Source organism: Mustela erminea, chromosome 3, assembly GCF_009829155.1.
Source record: "Mustela erminea isolate mMusErm1 chromosome 3, mMusErm1.Pri, whole genome shotgun sequence".
NCBI classification, from domain to species: Eukaryota; Metazoa; Chordata; class Mammalia; order Carnivora; family Mustelidae; genus Mustela; species Mustela erminea.
The window spans coordinates 4,424,248-4,448,963 of NC_045616.1; the positions used below are offsets into that span (position 1 = coordinate 4,424,248).

The window sequence follows — 24,716 nt, forward strand, 5'->3', positions numbered from 1 at the left end:
ATTTCTGCATCACATTCACCCCTGGGCAGTGATTGGAGATAAGGTCTAGATTTGGAAACCTGAAAACTGAGGTTTAGAAGACATGAAGACCTAAGGACCTGGTGGGTCCAGTGTGCTTAGTGTGTGTCCAACTGGATGTCGGTTGGCAGCTGTGGGCTCAGGCTGTGTCAGACAGGGCATTAGTGCCCTGGGTAGACTGTATTGTTGAGGTACAGTCAAGTGGCGTGCAGGTTTATCCTCATTTGTGGTTTCTGGGTAGCCCCATAAGGCAACGTTTTTCTTCCAGAGGACAGGCAGAGAACTGTATTGTGGCTCCGGAATTTCCAAACTGGAGGGCTTGTGTTCCAGGAGTTGAGGACAGAAGACTGAGAACACAAGCTAGGCTTAGGTTTAGGGGTGAGGGCACAACAGGCACACTCTGAAGAGCTGAATCGAGATCTCATGCATCTGAAGTCAGGGCGAGGATCAGACGTTAGCTCAGGTTGGATTTTTTGTCCATGATCCCCCTTCATGAAGGTGGGCAGCATCATGAGGCCATGGAGATTTTCCCACGATGGGAGTTGTGAGATGCTCCAAACCTAAAGGACTCCTTCTGTGGGATGACCGAGACCTGTTGGATGGCTCCAGGACATCCCATACCGAACGACGCCAGAGCAGGGTTCTAAGGATGGATGCCTGGAGAGCCCACCTCGCATTCCAATTGTGCCTAGTGACAAGGCATGTTCTATATGCTGACTCTGGGGGAGCAACCGAGGGGGTAGAGTTGAAATGGACTCTCCAGAGGATGAGTCGTAGTGTGGGTCTGTGTCCAGGGAAAACTTGGAATGGGGCGGTGGCTTCTGAGCCCTGAAGAATACTTCTAACCGGAGGTTTTGACACAGCTCCAAAGAGCAAGATTCCCATGTGGAGATGAGATTTGTTCTGATTGGTGCCTCAGGAACCCCCATAAGCTGGTGTTGGAAACCAGGCATCTGAACAGACATGCCTGGAATCCAAAGCAATGGATCGGATTCATGCCTAGGGGCTGTCTGCTTCAATATTCTCTTGGAACATCTGTCTATGGTTCTGAGTGGAAGTCGCTGTTCATCTTTTGTCAGATCGCCCCTGTTTGTCCCGGGTGGCCTAGACAAGTGGGATGATCTCGGGGTCTTTTGATGTATCTCCTAATCTGTAGGGCTGTGGCCAAAGGAATAGGCAGAATTCCTTTGGAGAGGGCAGGCAGAGTCTTCAGGTGTGGCCCCAGCTGCCTGGGTGTCGGTCGGGAAGTCAGGGCTCAGGCTGTGTTAGATAGGGAATTCGTGCCCAGGCTACACGTTATAAATGGGGTACAGTCAAGTGGCGTGCAGGTTGATCCTCATTTGGGGTTTCTGGGTAGCCCCATAGTGCAATGTTTTTCTTCCAGAGGTCAGGCAGAGTGCTGCATTGTGGATACCGAATTCTAAAACTTGAGGGCTTGTGGGCCAGGAGAGTGAGGATGGAAGTCTAAGAACACAAGCTAGGCTTAGGTTTCGGGGCAAGGGCACGGCAGGAAAACTCTGCAGAGCTGAATCAAGATCTCGTGCATCTGAAGTCAGGGCGAGGATCAGATGTTGGCTCAGGTTGGAGTTTCTGTCCATGATGGCCCCTTCATGAAGGTAGGGGGGCATCTCAAGGCCATGGAGGTTTTCCCATGGTAGGAGTTGTGAGATGCTCCAATCCGCAAGGACTCCTTCTGCAGGACAGTCAAGACCTGTTGGATGGCTCTAGGACATCCCATACAGAACAAGGCCAGAGCAGGGTTCTAAGGACAGATAACTGGAGAGCCCGCCTTGCATTCCAATTGTCTCCTAGTGACAAGGCAGGTTCGATATGCTTCTTCTGGGGGAGCAACCAAAGGGGATGTGTTGAAATGGACTCTCCTGAGGTTGGGTCATAATGTGGGTTTGTGTCCATGGAGACCTTGGAATGGGGTGGTGGCTGCTGGGACCTGAAGATTTATCCTAACTGGAGGTTTTGACACAGCTCCAAAGAGCAAGTTTCCCATGTGGAGACGAGATTTGTTCTGATTGGTACCTCCAGAAACCCCCATATGATGGTATTAGAAACCAGGCCTCTGAGGAGAGATGCCTGGAAACAAAAGCAATGGATCTGATTAGGGCCTAGGTGCCTGTCCAGTTCAATCTTCTTCTCTGGGGTTATCTGTCTATGGGTCTGAGTTGAGGTAGTTGCTCAGCTTGGGACAGATCGCCCTGTTTGCCCTGAGTGGCCAATACTATTGGGATGGCCTCAGGGACTTTGGAGTGTTCTCCTAATCTTTAGGGTTGTGACCAATGGAATGGGCAGAATTTGCTTGGAGAAGGCAGGCACAGTCCTGAGGCTTGGCTCCAGGGGCCCCAGCCTGGAGGATGTGTGAGCCAGGACTGTGGTTACAGAAGTCTGAAACACAGTGTTTGTGGACGTAGGTATGGCAGGTCCGATCTATAGACTGTGAGGACAATTTTTCGGGTTATGAACAAAGGGCAAGTGTGAGGCGTTTGCTCAGGCTTATGTCTCTGGATTTTGTGTCAACGTTGGCCATGGAATGTTGGGGTGGCCTCATGGGCCATGGACGAGTCTTTCTCTCTGGGGATTTGGCCCGATCCAAATCGGATCATTCTGTGGACGGGAGGAGTCCTTTCTGTATTTATTTTCCTCAGGTGTCCCACCAAAGAGGGACTCCAGAGCAGAGCCCTGAGTAGGGGTGACTAGATATTTCGACCTCTGGTTAAGATTGGGAGATTTGCGGTATGGCAAGTCCCATATGCAGGCTCTTGGTCCAGACACTGAAAGGCTTTACTTGAGGACTGGGCTCACACTGAGGGTCACAATGTGTGTTTGTGCCTATCGCGGCCCTCAAGCATGGGAGGTACCTCATGGGACAGCTGGATTCTCCTACATTTAACACTGGGCAACATGCCACCCACATGGTTCTGGCCAGGGGGAAGGAGGAGTTCTGATTTCTGCATCATGTTCACCTGTGGGAAGTGAGTGGAGATAAGATCTAGGTTTCTGAAGCCTGAAAACCGAGGTTGGGAAGAGATGACGACCTAAGGCCGTGGCTGGTGAGATGTGACCAGAGTATGGCCAGCTGTCTGGGTGTCGGTCGGGAAGTCTGGCCTCATAGCTCCGGCTATGTCAGACAGGGCTTTAGTGCCCAGGGTAGACTGTATAATTAGGGTACAGTTGAGTGGCGTGCATGTTGATCCTTATTTGGTTTTTTTTTGGTACCCCCATAGGGCAACGTTTCTCTTCTGGAGGGAAGGCAGAGTGCTACATTGTGGCTCCAGAATTCTCAAACTGGAGGTCTTGTGGACAAGGACAAGGACAAGGTCTTGTGTTGATGGAAGTCTGAGAACACAAGCTAGGCTTAGGTTTCGAGGCGAGTTTACAGCAGGCACACTCTGCAGAGCTGAATCAAGATCTCGAGCATCAGAAGTCAGGGCATAGATCAGATGTTGGCTCAGGTTGGAGTTTCTGTCCATGATGGCCCATTCAGGAAGGGAGGGGGGCATCATGAGGCCATGGAGGTTTTCCCACGATGGGAGTTATGAGTTACTCCAATCCGCAAAGATTCCTTCTGCCAGACAGTCGAGATCTGTTGGAAGACTCCAGGATGTCCCATAGGGAATGACGCCAGAGCTGGGTTCTAAGGAAGGATCCCTAGAGATCCTGCCTCACATTTCAATTGTATCCTAGCAACAAGGCAGGTTCCATCTGCTGGCTCTGGGAGAGCAAACTAACGGGCTGATATGAAATGCACTCTCCTGTGGATGGGTCATAATGTGGGTTTATATCCATGGAGACCTTGGAATGGGGCAGTTGCTCCGGCAACATGAGTATTGTTCGAACTGGAGGTTTTGACACAGTTACAAAGGACAAGTTTCCCATGTGGAGACAAGATTTCCTCTGATTGGTACCTCAGGGAACACCCTTATGTTTGTATTTGAAACCAGACCTCTGTGGAGAGATGTCTGGAGACAAAACCAATGGATCCTATTAGGGCCTAGGTGCCTTTCCGGTTCAATATTCTTCTCTGGGCATATCTGTCTACAAGTCTGAGGGGAGGTAGTTGCTCAGCTTGTGACAGATCACCCCTGTTTGTCCTGGGCAACCTTCACTATTGGGATGGCCTCAGGTACTCTGGAGGTTTCTCTTATTCTGTACAGTAGTGGCCAATGGAATGGGCAGAATTCCCTTGGAGAGGCAGGCAGTGTCCTGAGTTGTGGCTCCATGGGACCTAGTTGGGAGGGTGTGTGGGCCAGGGCTGTTGGGACTGAAGTCTGAAAACACAACCTCAGCTTAGGTTTGGGGACGTAGGATCAGATGTTGGCTCAGTTTGTAGTTTTTGTCTGTCATGGCCCCATCATGAAGGGGGGGGTGGGCATCACGAGGCCATGGCGGATTTCCCACTGTGGGAGTATGTGATGCTTCAAACCACAAAGATTCGTTCTGCAGGAGAGTCGAGACCTGTTGGATGGACCAGGACGTCCCATAAGGAAGTTCTCCAGAGCAGAGTTCTACTGATTCATGCCTGGGCGGCCCACCTAGCATTCCAATTGTCTCCTAGTGACAAGGCAGGTTCGATCTGCTGGCTCTGGGTAGCAACCGAGGGGTCTGAGTTGAAATGGACTCTCCTGAGGATCGGTCATAATGTGGATTTATGTCCATGGGGACCTTGGAATGAGGCAGTGATGCCAGTGCTCTGAAGGGATCTCCTAACCGGAGGTTTTGAGACAGCTCCAAAGAGCAAGATTCCCATGTGGAGAAGAGATTTGTTCTGATTGGTGTCTCAGGAACCTCCATAAGCTGGTATTGGAAACCGGGCATCTGAGGAGAGATGCCTAGAATCCAAAGCAATTGATCCGATTCACGCCTAAGGGCCTGTCCACTTCAATTTTCTCTGGGCACATCTGTCTGTGGTTCGGAGTGGAGGTCGTTTCTCATTTTGTGTCAGATTGACCCTGTTTGTGCCAGGTTGCCTACACTAGTGGGATGGACTCGGGGACTTTGGAGGTTTCTCCTAATCTGTAGGGTTGTGGCCAATGGAATAGGCAGAATTCCCTTAGAGAGCACAGGCACAGTCCTGAGATGTGGACCCAGCTGTCCGGGTGACGTGTGGGAGGTTCGGTCTCGGGCTGTGTCAGACAGGGCATTTGTGCCCAGTGTAGACTGTATCATTGGGATACAGTCGAGTGGAAGGCATGTTGATCCTCATTTTTCGTTTCTGGGTCGCCCCATAGGGCAACGTTTTACTTCCAGAAGGCAGGCAGAGTGCTGCATTGTGGCTCCGGAATTCCCAAACTGGAGGGCTTGTGGGCCAGGAGAGTGAGGATGGAAGTCTGAGAACACAAGCTAAGCTTAGGTTTCGGGGCGAGGGCACGGCAGGCACACTCTGAAGAGCTGAATCGAGATCTTGTGCATCTGAAGTCAGGGTGAGGATCAGACATTGGCATTGATTGGAGTTTCTGTCCATGATCTGCCTTCATGAATATTGGGGGCATCAGGTACCCATAGAAGTTTTCCCATGATGTGAGTTGTGAGATGCTCCAATCCACAAGGATTCCTTCTGCAGGACATTTGAAACCTGTTGGATGTCTCCAGGACGTCTCATACAGAACGACGCCAGAGAAGGGTTCTAAGAATGAATTCTTGAAGAGCCCGCCTCGCATTCCAATTATCTCTTAGTGACAAGGCAGATTCAATCTGCTGGCTCTGGGGGAGCAACCGATGGGGCTGTGTTGAAATGGACTCTCCTGAGGATGGGTCATAATGTGGGTTTGTGTCCAAGGAGACCTTGGAATGGGGCAGTGGCTCCGGGGACCTGAAGGTTTCTCCTAACTGGAGGTTTTGACACAGCTCCAAAAAGCACGTTTCCCATGTGGAGACGAGATTTGTTCTGATTGGTACCTCCAGAAAAACCCATATGCTGGTATTAGAAACCAGGCCTCTTCGGAGAGATGCCTGGAAACAAAAGCAATGGATCCGATTAGGGCCTAGGTGCTTGTTCTGTTTAATCTTCTTTTCTATGGATATCTGTCTATGGGTCTAAGTGAAGGTAGTGGCTCAGCTTGTGTCAGATCGCCCCTGTTTGTCCTGGACGTCCTACACTGTTGGCATAGGCTCGGGGACTTTAGAGGTTTCTCCTAATCTGTAGGGTTGTGGCCAATGGAATAGGCAGAATTCCCTTAGAGAGCACAGGCACAGTCCTGAGATGTGGACCCAGCTGTCCAGGTGAAGGTCGGGAGGTCCGGGCTCAGGCTGTGTCAGACAGGGCATTAGTGCCAAGGTTAGACTGTATAATTGGGATACAGTCGAGTGGCGTGCAGGTTGATCCTCATTTGTCATTTTGGGTAGACCCATAGGGCAACGTTTGTCTTCCAGAGTGCAGACAGAGAGCTGCTTTGTGGCTCCGGAATTCCCAAACTGGAGGGCGTGTGGTCCAGGAGAGTGAGGATGGAAGTCTGAGAACACTAGCTACGTTTAGATTTCGGGACAAGGGCACAGCAGGCACACTCTGAAGTGCTGAATCGAGATCTTGTGCATTTGAAGTCAAGACGAGGATCAGCCATTGGCTCATGTTGGATTTTCTTTCCATGATCCGCCTTCATGAGGCCTGGGGGCATCAAGTGCCCATAGATGTTTTCCCACGATGTGAGTTGTGAGATGCTCCAATCCCCAAGGACTCTTTCTCTGTGACAGTCGAGAGGTGTTGGATGACTCCAGGATGTCCCATAAGGAAAGATGCCAGAGCAGGGTTCTAAGGATGGATGCCTGAAGAGCCTGCCTCTCATTTCAATTGTCTCCTAGTGACAAGGCAGGTTAGATCTGATGGCTCTGGGGGAGTAACCGAGGGGGTTCAGTTGAAATGGACTCTCATGTGGATAGTTCATAATGTAGGATTTTGTCCATGGAGACCTTGGAATAGGGGAGTGGCTCTGGTGACATGAAGGTTTTTCCTAACTGGAGGTTTTGACACAGCTCCATAGCACAAGTTTCCCATGTGGAGATGAGATTTGTTCTGATTGGTACCTCCAGAAACCCCCATATGCAGGTATTGGAATCCAGGCCTCTTCGGAGAGATGCCTGGAAACAAAAGCAATGGATCCGATTAGGGCCTAGGTGCTTGTTCTGTTTAATCTTCTTTTCTATGGATATCTGTCTATGGGTCTAAGTGAAGGTAGTGGCTCAGCTTGTGTCAGATCGCCCCTGTTTGTCCTGGACGTCCTACACTGTTGGCATAGGCTCGGGGACTTTAGAGGTTTCTCCTAATCTGTAGGGTTGTGTCCAAAGGAATGAGCAGAATTCCATTGGAGAGGGCAGGCACAGTCCTGAATTGTGGCTCCAGGGACCCCAGCCTGGAGGGTGTGTGGGCCAGGAATGTGGGTATAGAAGTCTAAAAAAACAACTCGTCTCATGTTTGTGGACATAGGTATGGCAGGCCCAATCTACGGACTGTGAGGAGAATTTTTCAGGCTAAGAGCAAAGGGCAAGTGTGAGGCGCTTGCTCTGGCTTATTATGCCTCTGGATTTTGTGTCAACTGTGGCCGTGGAATGTCGGGGTGGTCTCATGGGCCAAGGAAGAGTCTTTCTCTCTGGGGATTTGGCCTGATCCCAAGTGGTTGGGGTCATTCTGTGGATGGGAGGAGTCCTTTCGGTATTTTTTTTTACCTCAGGTGTCCCACCAAAGAGGGATTCCACAGCAGAGCCCTGAGTAGGGGTGACTAGATATCTCGACCTCTGGTTAAGATTGGGAGACGTGGAGCTTGGCAAGCCCCAAATGCGGGCTCTTGGTCCAGCCCCTGAGAGGCTTTACGTGAGAACAGGGCTCATGCAGAGGGTCCCAATGTGTGTTTGTGCCCATCGCGGCCCTCAAGCATGGCCGGGGCCTCATGAAGCAGCAGGTTTCTCCTACACTGAATGTTGGACAACATTCCAACCACAAGGTTCTGGTGAGGGGGAAGGAGGAGTTCTGATTTCTGCATCACTTTCCCCCGTGGGAAGTGACTGGAGATAAGGTCTAGGTTTCTGAAGCCTGAAAAACGAGGTTGGGAAGAGATGACGACCTAATGCCATGGCGGTTCAGATATTCTCAGTGTATGGCCAGCTGTCTGGGTGTCGGTCAGGAAGTCAGGCCTCAGGCTGTGTCAGATAGGGCATTAGTGCCCAGGCTAGACTGTATAATTGGAGTACAGTCAAGTGGCGTGCAGGTTGATCCTCTTTTGGGGTTTCTGGGTAGCCACAAAGGGCAACGTTTCTCTTATGGAGGGCAGGCAGAGTGCTGCATTGTGTCTCCAGAATTCCCAAACTGGAGGGCTTGTGGCCCAAGAGTGTGAGGACAGAAGTCTTGGAACACAATCTAGGCTTAGGTTTTGGGGCGAGGGCACAGAAGGCACACTCTGCAGATCTAAATCGAGTTCTCGTGCATCTGAAGTCAGGGCGAGGTTCAGACGTTGGCTCAGGTTGGCGTTTCTGTCCATGATCCCCCTTCATGAAGGGGGGCAGGAATCATACGGACATGGAGCTTTTCCCATGATGGTTGTTGTGAGATGCTCCAATCCATAAGGATTCATTCTCCAGGACATTTGAAACCTGTCGGATGGCTCAAGGATGTACGATATGGAAAAACGCCAGAGCAGGTTTCTAAGGGTGGAGGCCTGGAGAGCCCGCCAATTGTCTCCTAGCGACAAGACAGGTTCAATGTGCCGGCTCTGGGTGAGCAACCAAAGGGGCTGTGTTGAAATAGACTCTTCTGAGGATGGGTCATAATGTAGGTCTGTGTCCATGGAGACCTTGGAATGGGGCAGTATCTTCAGAGACCTGAAGGTTTCTCCCTACTAAATGTTTTGACACGTCTCCAAAGAAAAGTTGCCCATGTGGACACGAGATTTTGTTCTGATTGGTACCTCAGGAAACCCCCATATGATGGTATTGGAAACCAGGCCTCTGAGGAGAGATGCCTGGAAACAAAAGCAATAGATCCGATTAGGGCGTTCGTGCCTTTCCTGTTCTATCTTCTTCTCTGGGGCTATCTGTCTATGGGTCTAAGTGGAGGTCTTTGCTCAGCTTGTGACAGATCACCCCTGTTTGTCCTGGGAATTCCACACTATTGGGATGGCTTCAGGGACTTTGGAGGTTTCACCTAATCTGTACGGTAGTGGCCAATGAAATGGGCAGAATTCCTATGGAGAGGACAGGCACAGTCCTGAGTTTTGGCTCCAGCGGACCCAGCCTTGAGGGTGTGTGGGCCAGAGCTGTTGGGACAGAAGTCTGAAAACACAAACTAGGCTTAGGTTGGGGACATAAGTATGGCAGGCCGGATCTACAGACTGTGAGGAGAATTTTTTAGGCTATGAACAAATGGCGAGTGTGAGGCGCTTGCTCAGCTGTTGTCTCTGGATTTTGTGTCAATGGTGGCCGTGGAATGTTGGGGTGGCCTCGTGGGCCATGGACGAGTCTTTCTCTGTGGGAATTTGGACAGATCTCAAGTGTTTGGGGTCAGTCTGTGGATGGGAAGAGTCCTTTATGACTTTGTTTGTTTGTTTGTTTGTTTGTTTGTTTGTTTTTTTACCTCAGGTGTCCCACCAAAGAGGGATAACAGAGCAGAGACCTGAGTAGGCGTGACTAGATATCTCAAGCTCTCATTAAGTTTGGGGGGCTAGGGGCATGGCAAGCCTCATATGCGGGCTCTTGGTCCAGTAACTGAGATGCTTTACTTGAGGACAGGGCTCACTCTGAGGGTCCCAATGTGTGTTGTGCCCATCGCAGCCCTCAAGCATGGCTGGACCCTCATGGGCCATGCTGGTTTCTCCTACACTAAACATTGGACAACATGCCAACCATAAGGTTTCTTGCCATGGGGAAGGAGAAGTTCTGATTTCTGCATCACGTTCACCCTGGGCAGTCAGTGGAGATAAGGTCTAGGTCCTGAAGCCTGAAGACTGAAGTTTGGAAGAGATGACAACCTAAGGCCATGGAATGTCCGATGTGCTCAGTGTGCGGCCAGCTGTCTGGGTGTCGGTCACGAGGTCTAAGCTCAGGCTGAGTCAGACAGGGCATTACTGCCTAGGCTGACTGTATAATTGGGGTAGAGTCCAGTGGCGTGCAGGTTGATCCTCATTTGGGGTTTCTGGGTAGCACCATAAAGCAATGTTTTTCTTCTGTAAGGCAGGCAGAGTGCTGCATTGTGTCTCCAGAATTCCCAAACTGGAGGGCTTGTGATCCAGGAGTGGAAGGACAGAAGTCTGAGAACACAAGCTAGGCTTAGGTTTTGGGGCAAGGGCATGGCAGGCAAACTCTGCAGAGCTGAATCGAGATCTCGTGCATCTGAAGTCAGGGCAAGGATCAGACCTTGCCTCAGTTTGGAGTTTCTGTCCATGATGAACCCTACATGAAAGTGGGGACATCACGAGGCCATGGAGTTTTTCCCATGATGGGATTGTGTGATGCTGCAAACCACAAGGATTCCTTCTGCAGGACAGCCGAGACCTGTCGGATGGATCAAGGACGTCCCATAAAATATTTCTCCAAAGCAGTGTTCTAACGATGGATGACAGGGAAGTCCAACTCGTATTCTAATCTTCTCTTAGTGACAATGCTGGTTCGCTCTGCTGGCTCTGGGGGAGCAACATAGGGGGGTGAGTTGAAATGGAGTCTTCTGAGGATGGGTCATAATGTGGGTTTGTGTCCATGGAGACCTTGGAATGGGGCAGTGGTGCCGGTCCCTGAAGGATTCTCCTATCCAGAGGTATTGACACAGCTCCAAAGAGCAAGTTTCCAATGTGGAGACGAGATTTGTTCTGACTGTTGCCTCAGGAAACCCCATAATCTGGTATTTGAAACCAGGCCTCTGAGGAGAGATGCCTGGATACCAAAGCAATGGATCCGATTAGGGCCTGTCCACTTCAAACTTCTCTGGGAACATCTGTCTACGGTTCTGAGTGGAGGTCTTTCTCAGCTTGCGTCTAATCGTCTCTGTTTCTTTTGGGAGGCCTACACTATTGGGATAGTCTCAGGGTGCTTGGAGGATTCTCGTAATCTGTAGGGTTGTGGCCAATGGAATGGGCAGAATTCCCTTGGAGAGAGCAGGCACAGTCCTGAGGTGTGGCCCCAGCTGTCCGGGTGTCAGTCGGGAGGTCTGGGATCAGGCTGTGTCAGAAAGCACATGAGTGTGCAGGGTACACTGTACAATTGGGGTAAAATCCAGTGGGGTGCAGGTTGATACTCATTTGGGATTTCTGGGTAGTCGGTAGTCCCATAGGGCAAAGTTTTTCTTCTGGAGGTCAGGCAGATTGGTGCATTGTGGCTCCAGAATTCCCAAACTGGAGGGCTTGTGGCCCAGGAGTATGAGGAAGGAAATCTGAGAACAAAAGCTAGACATAGGTTTTGGAGCGAGGACACAGCAGGCACACTCTGCTGAGCTGAATCAAGATCTCGTGGATATGAAATCAGGGCGAGGATCAGACTTTGGCTTAGGGTAGAGTTTCTGTCCATTTACCCCATTCATGAAGGGGCGGGTGCATCATGAGGCCATGGTGGTTTTCCCAAGATAGGAATAGTGAGATGCTCCAATCTCCAAGGATTCATTCTTTGGGACAGTTGAGACCTGTCAGATGGCTCCAGGACGTCCATTACGGACCAACGCCAGAGCAGGATTCTAAGGATGGAATCCTGGGCAGCCCACCTCCCATTCCAATTATCTACTTGTGATAAGGCACGTTCGATCGCTGCCTCTGGGGGAGCAACCAAGGGGCCTGACTTTAAATGTGCTCTCTTGAGGATGGGTCATAATGTGGGTTTGTGTCCATGGAGATCTTGGAATGAGGCAGTTGCTCGATGTACGTGGTTTCTCCTAACCGGAGGTTTTGACACAGATCCAAAAAGCAAGTTTCCCATATGGAGACACGATTTGTACTGATTGATTCCTCTGGGAACACACATATGCTGGAGAGATGCCTGTAATCAAAAGCAATGGATCTGATTAGGGCCTAGGTGCCTGTCCGTTTCAATCTTCTTCTCTGGGGATATCTGTCTATGGGTCTGAGTGGCGGTAGTTGCACAGCTTGTGACAGATCACCCCTGTTTGTGCTGGGTGGCTGACACTATTGGGATGGCCTCAGGGACATTGGAGGTTTCTCCTAATCTGTCGTGTTGTGTCCAAAGGAATGAGCAGAATTCCCTTGGAGAGGGCAGGCACAGTCCTGAGGTGTCTCTCCAGGGGACTCACCCTAGAGGATGTGTGGGCCAGAACTGTGGGGACAGAAGTGTGAAAGCACAAACTCGGCTTAGGTTTAGGGACATAGGTATGACAGGCTTGATCTACAGACTGTGAGGATAATTTTTCGGGCTATGATCAACGAGTGAGTGTGAGGTGTTTTATCAGGCATTTGTCTCCTGATTTGGCATCAACGGTAGCCATGGAATATTGGGATGGCCTCATTGGCCATGGACAAGTTTTTCTTTCTGAGGATTTGGCCTGATTCCAAGTGTTTGGGGTCATTCTTTGAATGGTAGCAGTCCTTTCTCTATTTTTTTTTTACCCTCATGTGTTCCACCAAAGAGGGATTGCAGAGAAGAGCTCTGAGTAGGGTTGACTAGACTTCTCAAGCTCTGGTTAAATTGGGGGACTAGAGGCATGGTGGACTCTTGGTCCAGCCCCTGAGAGGCTTTACTTGAGGACAGTACTCATGCTGAGGGTCCCAATGTGTGTTTGTGCCCATTGCAGCCCTCAAGCATGGCCGGGGCCTCATGGGCCACGCTGGTTGCTCCTACACGGAACGTTGGACAACATGCCAACCACAAGGTTTCTGGTCATGGGGAAGGAAGAGTTCTGATTTCTGCATCACGTATACCGCTTGGCAGTGAGTGGAGATAAGGTCGAGGTTCTGAAGCCTGAAAACAGAGGTTGGGAAGCCATGACGACCTAAGTCTATGGCATGTCCGATGTGCTCATTGTGTGGTCAGCTGTCTGGGTGTCAGTCACGAGGTCCAGGCTCAGTCTGTGTCAGACTGGGCTTTACTTTCCAGGCTAGACTGTATAATTGGGGTACAGTCGAGTGGCATGCAGGTTGATCCTCATTTGGGGTTTCTGGGTAGCCCCATAGGGCAACGTTTTTATTCTGGAGGGCAGCCAGAGTGCTACATCGTGTCTCCAGAATTCCCAGACTGGAGGGATTGTGAGCCAGGAGTGTGAGGACGGAAGTCAGAAAACACAAGCTAGGCTTAGGTTTTGGGGCGAGGGCAGGGCAGGCACACTCTGCAGAGCTGAATCACAATCTCAGACATGTGAAGTCAGGGTGAGGGTCAGGCATTGCCTCAGGTTGGAGTTTCTGTCCATGATGTCCCCTACATGAAGGTGGGGGCATCACGAGGCCATGAAGGTTTGCCCACTGTGCGAGTGTGTGATGCTGCAAACCACAAGGATTTCTTCTGCGGGACTGTTGAGACCTGTCAGATGGATCAAGCACACCCCATAAGTAACTTCTCCAGAGCGGGGTTCTAACAATGGATGCATGGGCAGCACAACTCGCATTCCAACTGTCTCCTATTGACAAGGCCAGTTTGATCTGATGGCTCTCGGGAGTAACCGAGGGGGCTGAGGTGAAATGGACTCTTCTGAGGAGTGGTCATAATGTGATTTTGTGTCCATGGAGACCTTGGAATGGGCCGGTGGCTCCAGGGACCTGAAGGTTTCTCCTAACTAGAGGTTTTGAGACAGCTCCAAAGAGCAAGTTCCCCATGTGGAGACTAGATTTGTTCTGATTGGTTCCTCCGGAAAACCCCATATGCTGCTATTGGAAACCAGGCCTCTGAGGAGAGATGCCTGGAAACAAAAGCAATGGATCCGATTAGAACCTAGGTGCCTGTTGAGTTCAATAATCTTCTTTGGGGTTATCTATTGACGGGTCTGAGTGGAGGTCATTGCTCAGCCTGTGTCAGATGGCCCCTGTTTGTCCTGGGCGGCCTACACTATTGGGATGGCCTCGGGGTCTTTTTAGGTTTCCCCTAGTCTGTATGGTTGTGGCCAATGGAATGGGCAGAATTCCCCTGGAGAGGGCAGGCACAGTCCTGAGGGGTGGCTCTAGGGGTCTCAGCCTAGAGGTTATGTGGCCAGGCCTGTGGGGACAGAAGTCTGAAAAGACAAACTCGGCTTAGGTGGGAATGTATGTATGACAGACCCCATCTGCAGACAATGTGGAGAATTTTTCGGGCTATGAACAAAGGGCGAGTGTGAGGCGCTTGCTCAGGCTTTTGTCTCTGGATTTTGTGTCAACGGTGGCTGTGGAAAGTTGAGACGGCCTCCTGGGCCATGTACAAGTGTTTCGGGCTACAGATTTGGCCCGATCCCAAGTGTTTGGAACATTCTGTGTATGGGAGGAGTCTTTCTGTATTTTTTACCTCTGTTGTCCCACAATAGAGGGATTCCAGAGCAGTCCCTGAGTAGGGGTGACGAGACATCTCAAACTCTGATTAAGATTGGGGGCCTAGAGGCTTGGCAAGCCCCATATATGAGCTCTTGGTCCAGTCACTGAGATACTTAACTTGAGGATAGGGCTCATGCTAAAAGTCACAATGCATGTTTGAGACCATCGTGATCATCAAGCATGACCGGGGCGTCATGGTCCACACTGGTTTCTCCTACACTGAACGTTGGACAACATGCCAACCGCAAAAGTTCTGGCCATGGGGAAAGAAACGTTCTGATTCCTACATTACGTTCACCCCTGGGCAGTCAGTGGAGATAAGGTCTAGGTTCTGAGGCCTGAAAACAGTGGTTGGGAAGAGATTACAACCTAAGGCCATGGTGTGTCCGATGCACTTAATTTGCGGCCAGATGTCTGTGTGTCCGTCATGAGGTCCGGGCTCAGGCTGTGTCAGGCAGGGCATTAGTCCCCAGGCTAGACTGTATAACTGGGGTACAGTCGAGTGATGTGTAGGTTGGTCCTCATTTGGGGTTTCTGGTTAGCCCCATAGGGAAACGTTTTTCTTCTGGAGGGCAGGCAGAGTGCTGCATTCTGGCTCCAGAATTGCCAACTTCAGGGCTTGTGGGCCAGGTGTTTTAGGACAGAAGTCTGAGAACACAAGTTCAGCTTTGAATTCGCAGCGGTGACATGGCAGGCACACTCTACAGACCTGAATTGAGATCTCGTGCATCTGAAGTCAGGGCGAGGATCAGATGTTGGCTTAGGTTGGAGTTTCTGTACATGATGTCCCCTTCATGAAGGTGGGGGGGCATCAGGAAACCATGGAAGTTTTCCCACTTTGTGAGTGTGTGATGCTCCAAACCACAAGGATTCCGTCAGCGGGACAGTCACGACCTTTTGGATGGATCAAGAACGTCCCATAAGAAATTCTCCAAAGCACAGTTCTAATGATGGATGCCTGGGCAGTCTAACTTGCATTCCAATTGTCTCCAAGCCACAAGGCAGGTTTGATCTGCTGGTACTGGGGGAACAACCGAGTGGGCTGAATTGAAATGGACTCTCCTGAGGTTGGTCATAATGTGGGTTTGTGTCCATGGAGACCTTGGAATGGGGCAGTCACTCCATTGCCCTGAAGGATTCTCATATCCTGAGGTTTTGTGACAGCTCTAAAGAGCAAGTTTCCCATGTGGAGATGAGATTTGTTCTGATTGGTGCCGCAGGAACCCCCACAAACTGGTATTGGAAACCAGGCATATGAGGAGAGATGCCTGGAATCCAAACCAATGGATCCAATTAGGGCCTAGGGTCCTGTCCACTTTAATATTTTCTGCTGACAATATCTGTCTTTGGTTCCGATTGGAGGTTATTGCTCAGCTTGTGTCAGATCGCCCCTGTTTGTCCCAGGAGGCCAACACTATTTGGGTGGTCTTGGGGACTTCGGAGGTTTCTCCTAATCTGTAGGGCTGTGGAAAATGAAATGGGAAGAATTCCCTTGGAGAGGGCAGGCACAGTCCTGAGGTGTGGCCCCAGGTGTCTGGTTGTCGGTCGGGAGGTCTGGGCTCAGGCTGTGTCAGACAGAGCATTAGTGCCCAGGGAAGACTGTATAATTGGATTACAGCTGAGTGGAGTGCAGGTTGATCTTCATTTGGGGTTTCTGGGTAGCCCCATAGGGCAACGTTTCTCTTCTGGTGGGTCGGCATAGTGCTGCATTGTGGCTCTGGAATTCCCAATCTAGAGGGCTTATGGGCCAGAAGTGTGAGGAAGGAAGTCTGAGAACACAAGTTAGGCTTAGGTTTCTGCGTGAGGGCACGGCAGGCACACTCTGCAGAGCTAAATCGAGATCTCGTGCATCCAAAGTCAGGGCGAGGATCAGGCTTTGGCTCAGGGTAAAGTTTTTGTTCAGGATGGCCCCTGCATGAAGGTGGGGGGCATCATGGGGCCATGGAGGTTTTCCCACGATGGGAGTTGTGAGATGCATCAATCGGCAAGTATTCCTTCTGTGGGACAGTCGAGACCTGTCAGATGGCTCCAGGATGTCCCATACGGAACGACGCCAGAGCAGGGTTTTAAGGATGGATGCTTGGAGATCACGCCTTGCATTCCTATTGTCTCCTTTCGACAAGGCAGGTTCGATCTGCTGGCTCTAGGGGAGCAACCGAGGAGCCTGTGTTGAAATGGACTCTTCTGAGGATGGGTCATAATGTGGGTTTGTGTCCATGGAGACCTTGGAATGGGGTGGTGGCACCGGGGACCTGATGGTTTCTCTCAACTGGAGGTTTTGACACAGCTCCAAAGAGCAAGTTTCCCGTGTGGAGACGAGATTTGTTCTGATTGGTACCTCTGGAAGAACCTATATGCTGGTATTGGAAACAAGGACTCTGAGTAGAGATGCCTGGATACCAAAGCAATGGATCCGATTAGGGTCTAGGTGCCTGTCCCGTTCAATCTTCTTCTCTGGGGATATCTGTCTACAGGTGTGAATGGATTTAGTTGCTCAGCTTCTGACAGATTGTCCCTGTTTGTCATGGGTGGCCTACAATATTGGATGGCTCAGGGACATTTTAATTTCTCCTGATCTGTATGGTTGTGGCTAATGGAATGGGAAGAATTTTCCTGGAGAGGGCAGGCGCAGTCCTGAGATGTGGCTCCAGGGGCGCCAGCCTGGAGGGTGTGTGGGCCAAGATGGTGAGGGCAGAAGTTTGAAAACACAACCTCGGCTTAGGATTGGGGACTATGTATGACAGGCCTGATCTATAGCCCCAGAGGAGAATTTTTTGGGCTATGAACAAAGGGCAAGTGTGAGGCACTTGCTCAGGCTTTTGTCTCTGGATTTTGGGTCAACAGTGGCCGTGGAATGTCGGGCTGGCCTCATGGGCTATGGAAGAGTCTTTCTCTCTGAGGATTTGGCCCGATCCCAAGTGTTTGGGGTCAGTCTGTGGATGGGAGGAGTCCTTTCTGTGTTTTTTTTTTTTTTTTTTTTTTTTTTTACCTCAGGTGTCCCACCAAAGATGGATTCCAGAGCAGAGCCCTGAGTAGGGGTGACTAGACATTTCGAGCTCTGGTTAAGATATGGAGATTCGGGGCATGGCAAGCCCCATATCCGAGCTCTTGGTCCGGTCACTGAGAGGCTTTACTTGAGTTTAGGGCTGATGCTGAGGGTCAACATGTGTGTTTGTGCCCATGGCGGCCCTCAAGTATAGGTGGGTGCTGATGGGCCACACTGTTTTCTCCTACACTGGATGTTGGACAACATGCCAACCACAAGGTTTCTGGCCATGGGGAACAAGGAGTTCTGGTTTCTGCATCACGTTCAACGTTGGACAATGATTGGAGATAATGTCTAGGTTCTGATGTCTGGGAACCGAGTTTGGGAATAGATGACAACCTAAGGCCATGGCGGGTCCAATGTGCACAGTGTGCGGCCAGCTGTCTGGGTGTAGGTCGCGAATTCCAGGCTCAGGCTGTGTCAGACAGGGCATTAGTACCCAGACTAGGCTATATAATTGGGGTATAGTCGAGTGGATTGCAGGTTAATCTTCATTTGGGATTTCTGGGTAGCCCCATAGGACAACGTTTTTCTTCTGGATGGCAGGCAGAGTGCTGCATTGTGGCTCTGGAATGCCAATCTGGAGGGCTTGTGGGCCAGGAGTGTGAGGACGGAAGTCTGAGAACACAAGCTAGGCTTAGGTTTCGAGGCGAGGGCACAGCAGGCACACTCTGAAGAGCTGAATCGAGATCTCGTGCATTTGAAGTCAGGGAAGGATCAGACGTTGGCTCAGGCTGGAGTTTCTGTCCATGATTTCCTCTTGATGAAAGTGGAGGGCATCATGAGGCAATGGAGGTTTTCCCATTGTAGGATTGTCTGATGCTCCAAACCACATGGATTCCTTCTGTAGGACAGTCGAAACCATTTGGATGGATCGAGGACGTACCATTAGGAACTTCTCAAGAGAAGGGTTTTAACGATGGATGCCTGGGCACCCCAACTCGCATTCCAATTGTCTCCTAGCAACAAGGCAGGTTCGGTCTGCTGGCTCTGGAGGAGCAACCGACGGGCTGAGTTGAAATGGATGCTCCTGAGGATCGGTAATAATGTGGGATTGTGTTTATGGAGACCTTGGAATGGGGCAGTGGCACCAGCGCCCTGAAGGATTCTCCTAATTGGAGGTATTGACACAGCTCCAAAGAGCAAGTTTCCGATGTGGAGATAAGATTTGTTCTGATGTTGCCTCAGGAAACCCCATAAGCTGGTATTGGAAACCAGGCCTCTGAGGATAGATGCCTGGTTTCTGAGCGAGGGCACGGCAGGCACACTCTGCTGAGCTGAATCGAGATCTCGAGGATATGAAGTCAGGGCGAGGATCAGACTTTGGCTTAGGTTGGAGTTTCTGTCCATTTCTGTCCAGTTAGTTTACTCCTAATTGGAGGTTTTGACACAGCTCCATAGAACAAGATTCCCATGTGGAGAAGAGATTTGTTCTGATTTGTACCTCCGGATACCCACATATGCTGGTATTGGAATCCAGGCCTCTGAGGAGAGATGCCTGGAAGCAAAAGCAATGAATCTGATTAGGGCCTAGGTGCTTGTCAGGTTCAGTCTTCTTCTCTGGGCATATCTGTCTATGGGTCTGAGTGGAGGTAGTGGCTCAGCTTGTGTCAGATCGCCCTTGTTTGTCCTGGATGTCCTATGCTATTGCGATGGCCTGGGAACTTTGGAGGTTTCTCCTAATCTGTAGGGTTGTGTCCAAATTAATGAGCAGAATTCCCTTGGAGAGCACAGGCACAGTCCTGAAATGTGGCTCCAGGGGCCCCAGCCTTGAGGGTATGTGGGCCAGGACGATGGAGACAGAAGTCTGAAAACACAAACTCGGCTTAGGTATGGGGACATAGGTATGGCGGGCCCGATCTACAGACTGTGAGGAGTATTTTTCGGGCTATGAACAAAGGGCGAGTGTGAGTCGCTTTTTCAGGCTTTTGTCTCCGGATTTTGTGTCAATGGTGGCCGTGGAATGTCAGGCTGGCCTCAACGGCCATGGACGAGTTTTTCTCTCTGTGGATTTGGCCCGATTCCAAGTGTTTGTGGTCATTCTTTGGATGTTAGATACTTTCCTATTTTTTTTTTAAACCTCATGTGTCCCACCAAAGAGGGATTCCAGAGCAGAGCTCTGAGTAGGATTGACTAGACTTCTTGAGCTCTGGTTAAGATAGGGGGACTAAAGGCATGGCAAACCCCATATGCGGGCTCTTGGTCCAGCCCCTGAGAGGATTTACTTGAGGATAGAGCTCACACTGAGGGTCCCAATGTGTGTTTGTGCCCATCGCAGCCCTCAAGCATGGCCAGGGCCTCATGTGCCACATTGGAGAGTTTAGGAGTACCTAAACTGAACGTTGGACAGAATGCCAACCACAAGGTTTCTGGTCATGGGGAAGGAGGAGTTCTGATTTCTGCATCATGTACACCACTTGGCAGTGAGTGGAGATAAGGTCTAGGTTCTGAAGCCTGAAAACAGAGGTTGGGAATACATGATGACCTAAGGCCATGGTGTGTCCGATGTGCTCATTGTGCGGCCAGCTGTCTGGGTGTCGGTCACGAGGTCCGGGCTCAGTCTGTGTCAGACTGGACATTACTTTCCAGGCTAGACTGTATAATTGGGGTACATCGAGTGGCATGCATGTTGATCCTCATTTGGGGTTTCAGGGTAGCCCCATAGTACAAAGTTTTTCTCCTGGATGGCAGGCAGAGTGCTGCATTGTGTTTCCAGAATTCCCAAACTGGAGGTCTTGTGGGCCAGGAATGTGAGGACGAAAGTCTGAGAACACAAGCTAGGCTTAGGTTTTGGGGCGAGGGCACGGTAGGCACACTCTTCAGAGCTGAATAGAGATCTTGTACATCTGAAGTCAGGGCAAGGATCAGACATTGCCTCAGGTTGGTGTTTCTGTCCATGATGTCTCCTACATGAAGGTGGTGGCATCACGAAGCCATGGAATTGTTCCCACAGTACGAGTGTGTAATGCTGCAAACCACAAGGATTCCTTTTGTGGGACAGTTGAGACGTGTCAAAAGGATCAAAGATGCCCCATAAGGAACTTCTCCAGAGCGGGGTTCCAACGATGGATGCCTCGGCAGCCCAACTCACATTCCAATTGTCTCCTAGCAACAAGGCAGGTTCGATCTGCTGGCTCTTGGGGAGCAACCAAGGGGGCTGAGTTGAAATGGGCTCTCCTGAGGAGGGGTCATAATGTGGGTTTGTGTTCATGAAGACCTTGGAATGGGGCAGTGGCTCCAGTGATCGTAACTAGAGGTTTTGAGACAGCTCCAAAGAGCAAGTTTTCCATGTGGAGACAAGATTTGTTCTGATTGGTACCTCCGGAAACCCCCATATGCTGCTATTGGAAACCAGGCTTCTGAGGAGAGATGCCTGGAAACAAAAGCAATGGATCCAATTAGGGCCTAGGTGCCTGTCTGGCTCAATCTTCTTCTCTGGAGATATCTGTCTATGGGTCTGAGTGGAGGTCATTACTCAGCTTTTGACAGATATCCCTGTTTGTCCTGGGAAGCCTACACTATTGGGATGGCCTCGGGTCTCTTTAGGTTTCTCCTAATCTGTAGGGTTTTGGCCAATGGAATGGGCAGAATTCCCCTGGAGAGGACAGGCGCAGTCCTGAAGTGTGGCTCCAGGGGCCCCAGCCTGAAGGGTGCGTCAGCCAGGACTGTGGGGACAGAAGTCTAAAAAGACAAACTTGGCTTTGGTGGGGACGTATGTATGACAGACACGATCTACAGACTCTGAGAAGAATTTTTCGGGCTATGAACAAAAAGCGAGTGTCAGGCGTTTGCTCAGGCTTTTGTCTCTGTTCTTTGTGTCAATGGTGGCCGTGGAATGTTGAGGTGACCTCATGGGCCATGGACAAGTCTTTCTCTCTGTGGATTTGGCCCGATCCCATGTGTTTGTTGTCATTCTGTGGATGGGAGGAGCTTTACTCTATTTATTTACCTCAGGTGTCCCACCAAAGAGGGATTCCAGAGCAGAGCCCTGAGTAGGTGTGACCAGACATCTCGACCTCTGGTTAAAATTGGGGGATTAGGGGCATGGCAAACCCCATATGCGAACTGTTGGTCCAGTCACTGAGAGGCTTTACTTGAGGACAGGGCTCGCACTGAGGGTCCCAATATTTGTTTGTGCCCATGGCGCCCCTCAAGCATGGCCGGGCCTCATTTACCTTGCTGGTTTCTCCTACACTGAACATTGGACTACATGCCAACCACAAGGTTTTTGGCCATGGGAAAGTAGGAGTTCTGATTTCTGCATCACGCTCACCCCTGGGCAGAGATGGGAGATAAGGTGTCATATCTGAAGCCTGAAAACAGAGGTTGGGAAGAGATGACGACCTAAGGCTATGGCATGTCTGATGTGCTCACTGTGTGGCCAGCTGTCTGGTTGTCATTCGGGAGGTCTGGGCTCAGGCTGTGTCAGACAGGGCTTTAGTGCCCAGCCTAGATTCTATAATTGGGGTACAGTCAAGTGTCGTGCAGGTTGATCCTCATTTGGTGTTTCTGGTTAGCCATATAAGGCAACATTTTTCTTCTGTAGGGCAGGCAGAGTGTGGCATTTTGTCTTCGGAATGCCAAACTGGAGGGCCTGTGGGCCAGAAGTGTGAGGACGGAAGTCTGAGAACACAAGATAGACTTAGGTTTTGAGGAGAGGGCATGGCAGGCACACTCTGAAGAGCTGAATCGAGATCTCGTGCATCTGAAGTCAGGGAAGGATCAGATGTTGGCTCAGGTTGGAGTTTCTGTCCATGATGGCCCCTTAATGAAATTGGGGGGGGGCATCACGAGGCAATGGAGGTTTTCCCACAGTGGGAATTTCTGATGCTCCAAACTTCAAGGATTTTTTCTGTGGGACAATCGAGACCTGTTGGATGGATCCAGTACATCCCATAATGAGGAAATTCTCAAGAGCATGATTCCAACTATGGATGCCTGGGCAACGCAACTCGCATTCCAATTGTATCCTAGCGACAAGGCAGATTTGATCTGCTGGTTCTTGGGAGGCACCCGAGGGGGAGGAGTTGAAATGGACTCTCCTGTGGATCGGTCTTAATGTGGGTTTGTGTCCATGGGGACCTTGGAATGGGGCAGTGGTGCCGGCGCCCTGAATGATTCTCCTAATAAGAGATATTGACACAGCTCCAAAGAGCAAGTTTCCCATGTGGAGACGAGATTTGTTCTGATTGTTGCCTCAGGAAACCCCATAAGCTGGTATTGGAAACCAGGCCTCCTAGGAGAGATGCCTGGATACCAAAGCAATGGATCCTATTAGGGCCTGTCCACTTCAAACTTCTTCTCTGGGAACATCTGTCTACAGTTCTGAGTGGATGTCGTTTCTCACTCAGCTTGCGTCTAATCACCACTGTTTCTCCCGGGAGGCCTACACTATTGAGATGGTCTTGGGGATTGGAGGTTTCTCCTAATCTGTAAGGTTGTGGCAAATGAAATGGGCAGAGTTCCCTTGGAGAGCGCTGGCACAGTCCTGAGGTGTGACACCACCTTTCTGGGTGTCGTCCAGGAGGTCCAGGCTCAGGCTGTGTCAGACAGGGCATTAGTGCCAAGCGTAGACTGTATAATTGGAGTACAGTTGAGTGGCATGCAGGTTGATCCTCATTTGGCGTTTCTGGGTAGCCCCAGGGGCAACGTTTTTCTTCTGGAGGGAAGGCAGAGTGCTGCATTGTGGCTACGGAATTCTCACACTGGAGGGCTTGTGGGCCAGAATTGTGAGGAAGGAAGTGTGAGAACACAAGCTAGGCTTAGGTTTTGGGTCAAGATCATGGCAGGCACACTCTGTAGAGCTAAATCTAAATCTCGTGCATCTGAAGTCAGGGCGAGGATCAGACGTAGGCTCAGGTTGAAGTTTCTGTTCAGGATGGCCCCTTCATGATGGTGGGGGCGCACCATGAGGCCATGGTGGTTTTCCCAAGATGGGAGTAGTGAGATGTTCCAATCCCCAAGGATTCCTTCTGCAGGACAGTCGAGACCTGTCAGACAGCTCCAGGACGTCCATTACGGAACGACGCCAGAGCAGGGTTCTAAGGATGGAATCCTGGGCAGCCCGCCTCCCATTCTAATTAACTACTTGTGATAAGGCAGGTACTATCGCTAGCTCTGGGGGAGCAACCGAGGGGGCTGAGTTGAAATGGACTCTACTGAGGAGAGTTCATAATGTGGGTTTGTGTCCATGGAGGCCTTGGACGGGGGCAGTGGCTCCGTGTACCTGAAGGTTTCTCCTAACTGGAGGTTTTTACACGGCTCCAAAGAGCAAGTTTCCCATGTGGAGACGAGATTTGTTTTGATTGAAACCTCCAGGAACCCACATATGCTAGTATTAGAAACCAGGCCTCTGAGGAGAGATGCCTGGAATCAAAAGCAATGGATCCGATTAGGGCCTAGGTGCTTGTCTGGTTCAATCTTCTTCTCTGGGGATATCTGTGTAAAGGTCTGAGTGGAGGTTGTTGTGCATCTTGTGACAGATCTCCCCTGTTTGTCCTGGGTGCCCGACAGTGTTGGGATGGCCTTGGGGACGTTGGAGGTTTCTCCTAATCTGTCAGGTTGTGTCCAAAGGAATAAGCAGAATTCCCTTGGAGAGGACAGGCACAGTCCTGGGGTGTGGCTCCAGGGGCCCCATCCTGGAGGCTGTGTGGGCCAGGACTGTGGGGACAGAAGTCTGAAAACACAAACTCAACTTAGGGTTGGGGACGAAGGTGTGGATGGCCTGAAATACAGACCAAGAGGAGAACTTCGTGATATGAAGAAAGGGCGACTGTGAGGAGCTTGCTAAGGCTTTTGTCTCTAGGTTTAGTGTCAAAAATAGCCATGGGATGTCGAGGTGGCCTCATAGGCCATGGATGGTTCTCCCTCAGTGGGGATTTGGCCTAATCCCAAGAGATTGGAGTCATTCTGTGGGATGGGAGGAATGCTTTCTGTTTTTTGTTTGTTTGTTTGTTTGTTTTTACCTAAGGTGTCCCACCAAAAGAGGGATTATAGAGCAGAGACTTGGGGAGGGGCGACTGGAAAACTTGACCTCTGGTTAAGACTGGGGGCCTTGGGGCATGGTAAGCCCCATATGTGGGCTCTTGTTCCAGTCACTGAGTGGCCTTCCTTGAGGACAGGGCTTACTCTTAGGGTCACAATGCATGTTTGTGCCCATCCTGGCCCTCAAGCATGGGTGGGGCCTCATGGACCATGCTGGTTTCTCCTACTCTGAATGTTCAACAACATGC

At 50.6% G+C, this 24,716-nt stretch overlaps 1 long non-coding RNA gene across 1 annotated transcript in view; it reads left to right on the plus strand.

Annotated features, from left to right (window-relative positions):
• LOC116585842 overlaps window positions 1-24,716 on the plus strand; it is a 224,432-nt gene that overhangs the window by 59,104 nt on the left and 140,612 nt on the right. The window contains exon 2 of the long non-coding RNA XR_004283785.1: window positions 23,887-23,897. This is a non-coding gene — a long non-coding RNA (uncharacterized LOC116585842). The remainder of the gene's footprint in view (window positions 1-23,886; window positions 23,898-24,716) is intronic.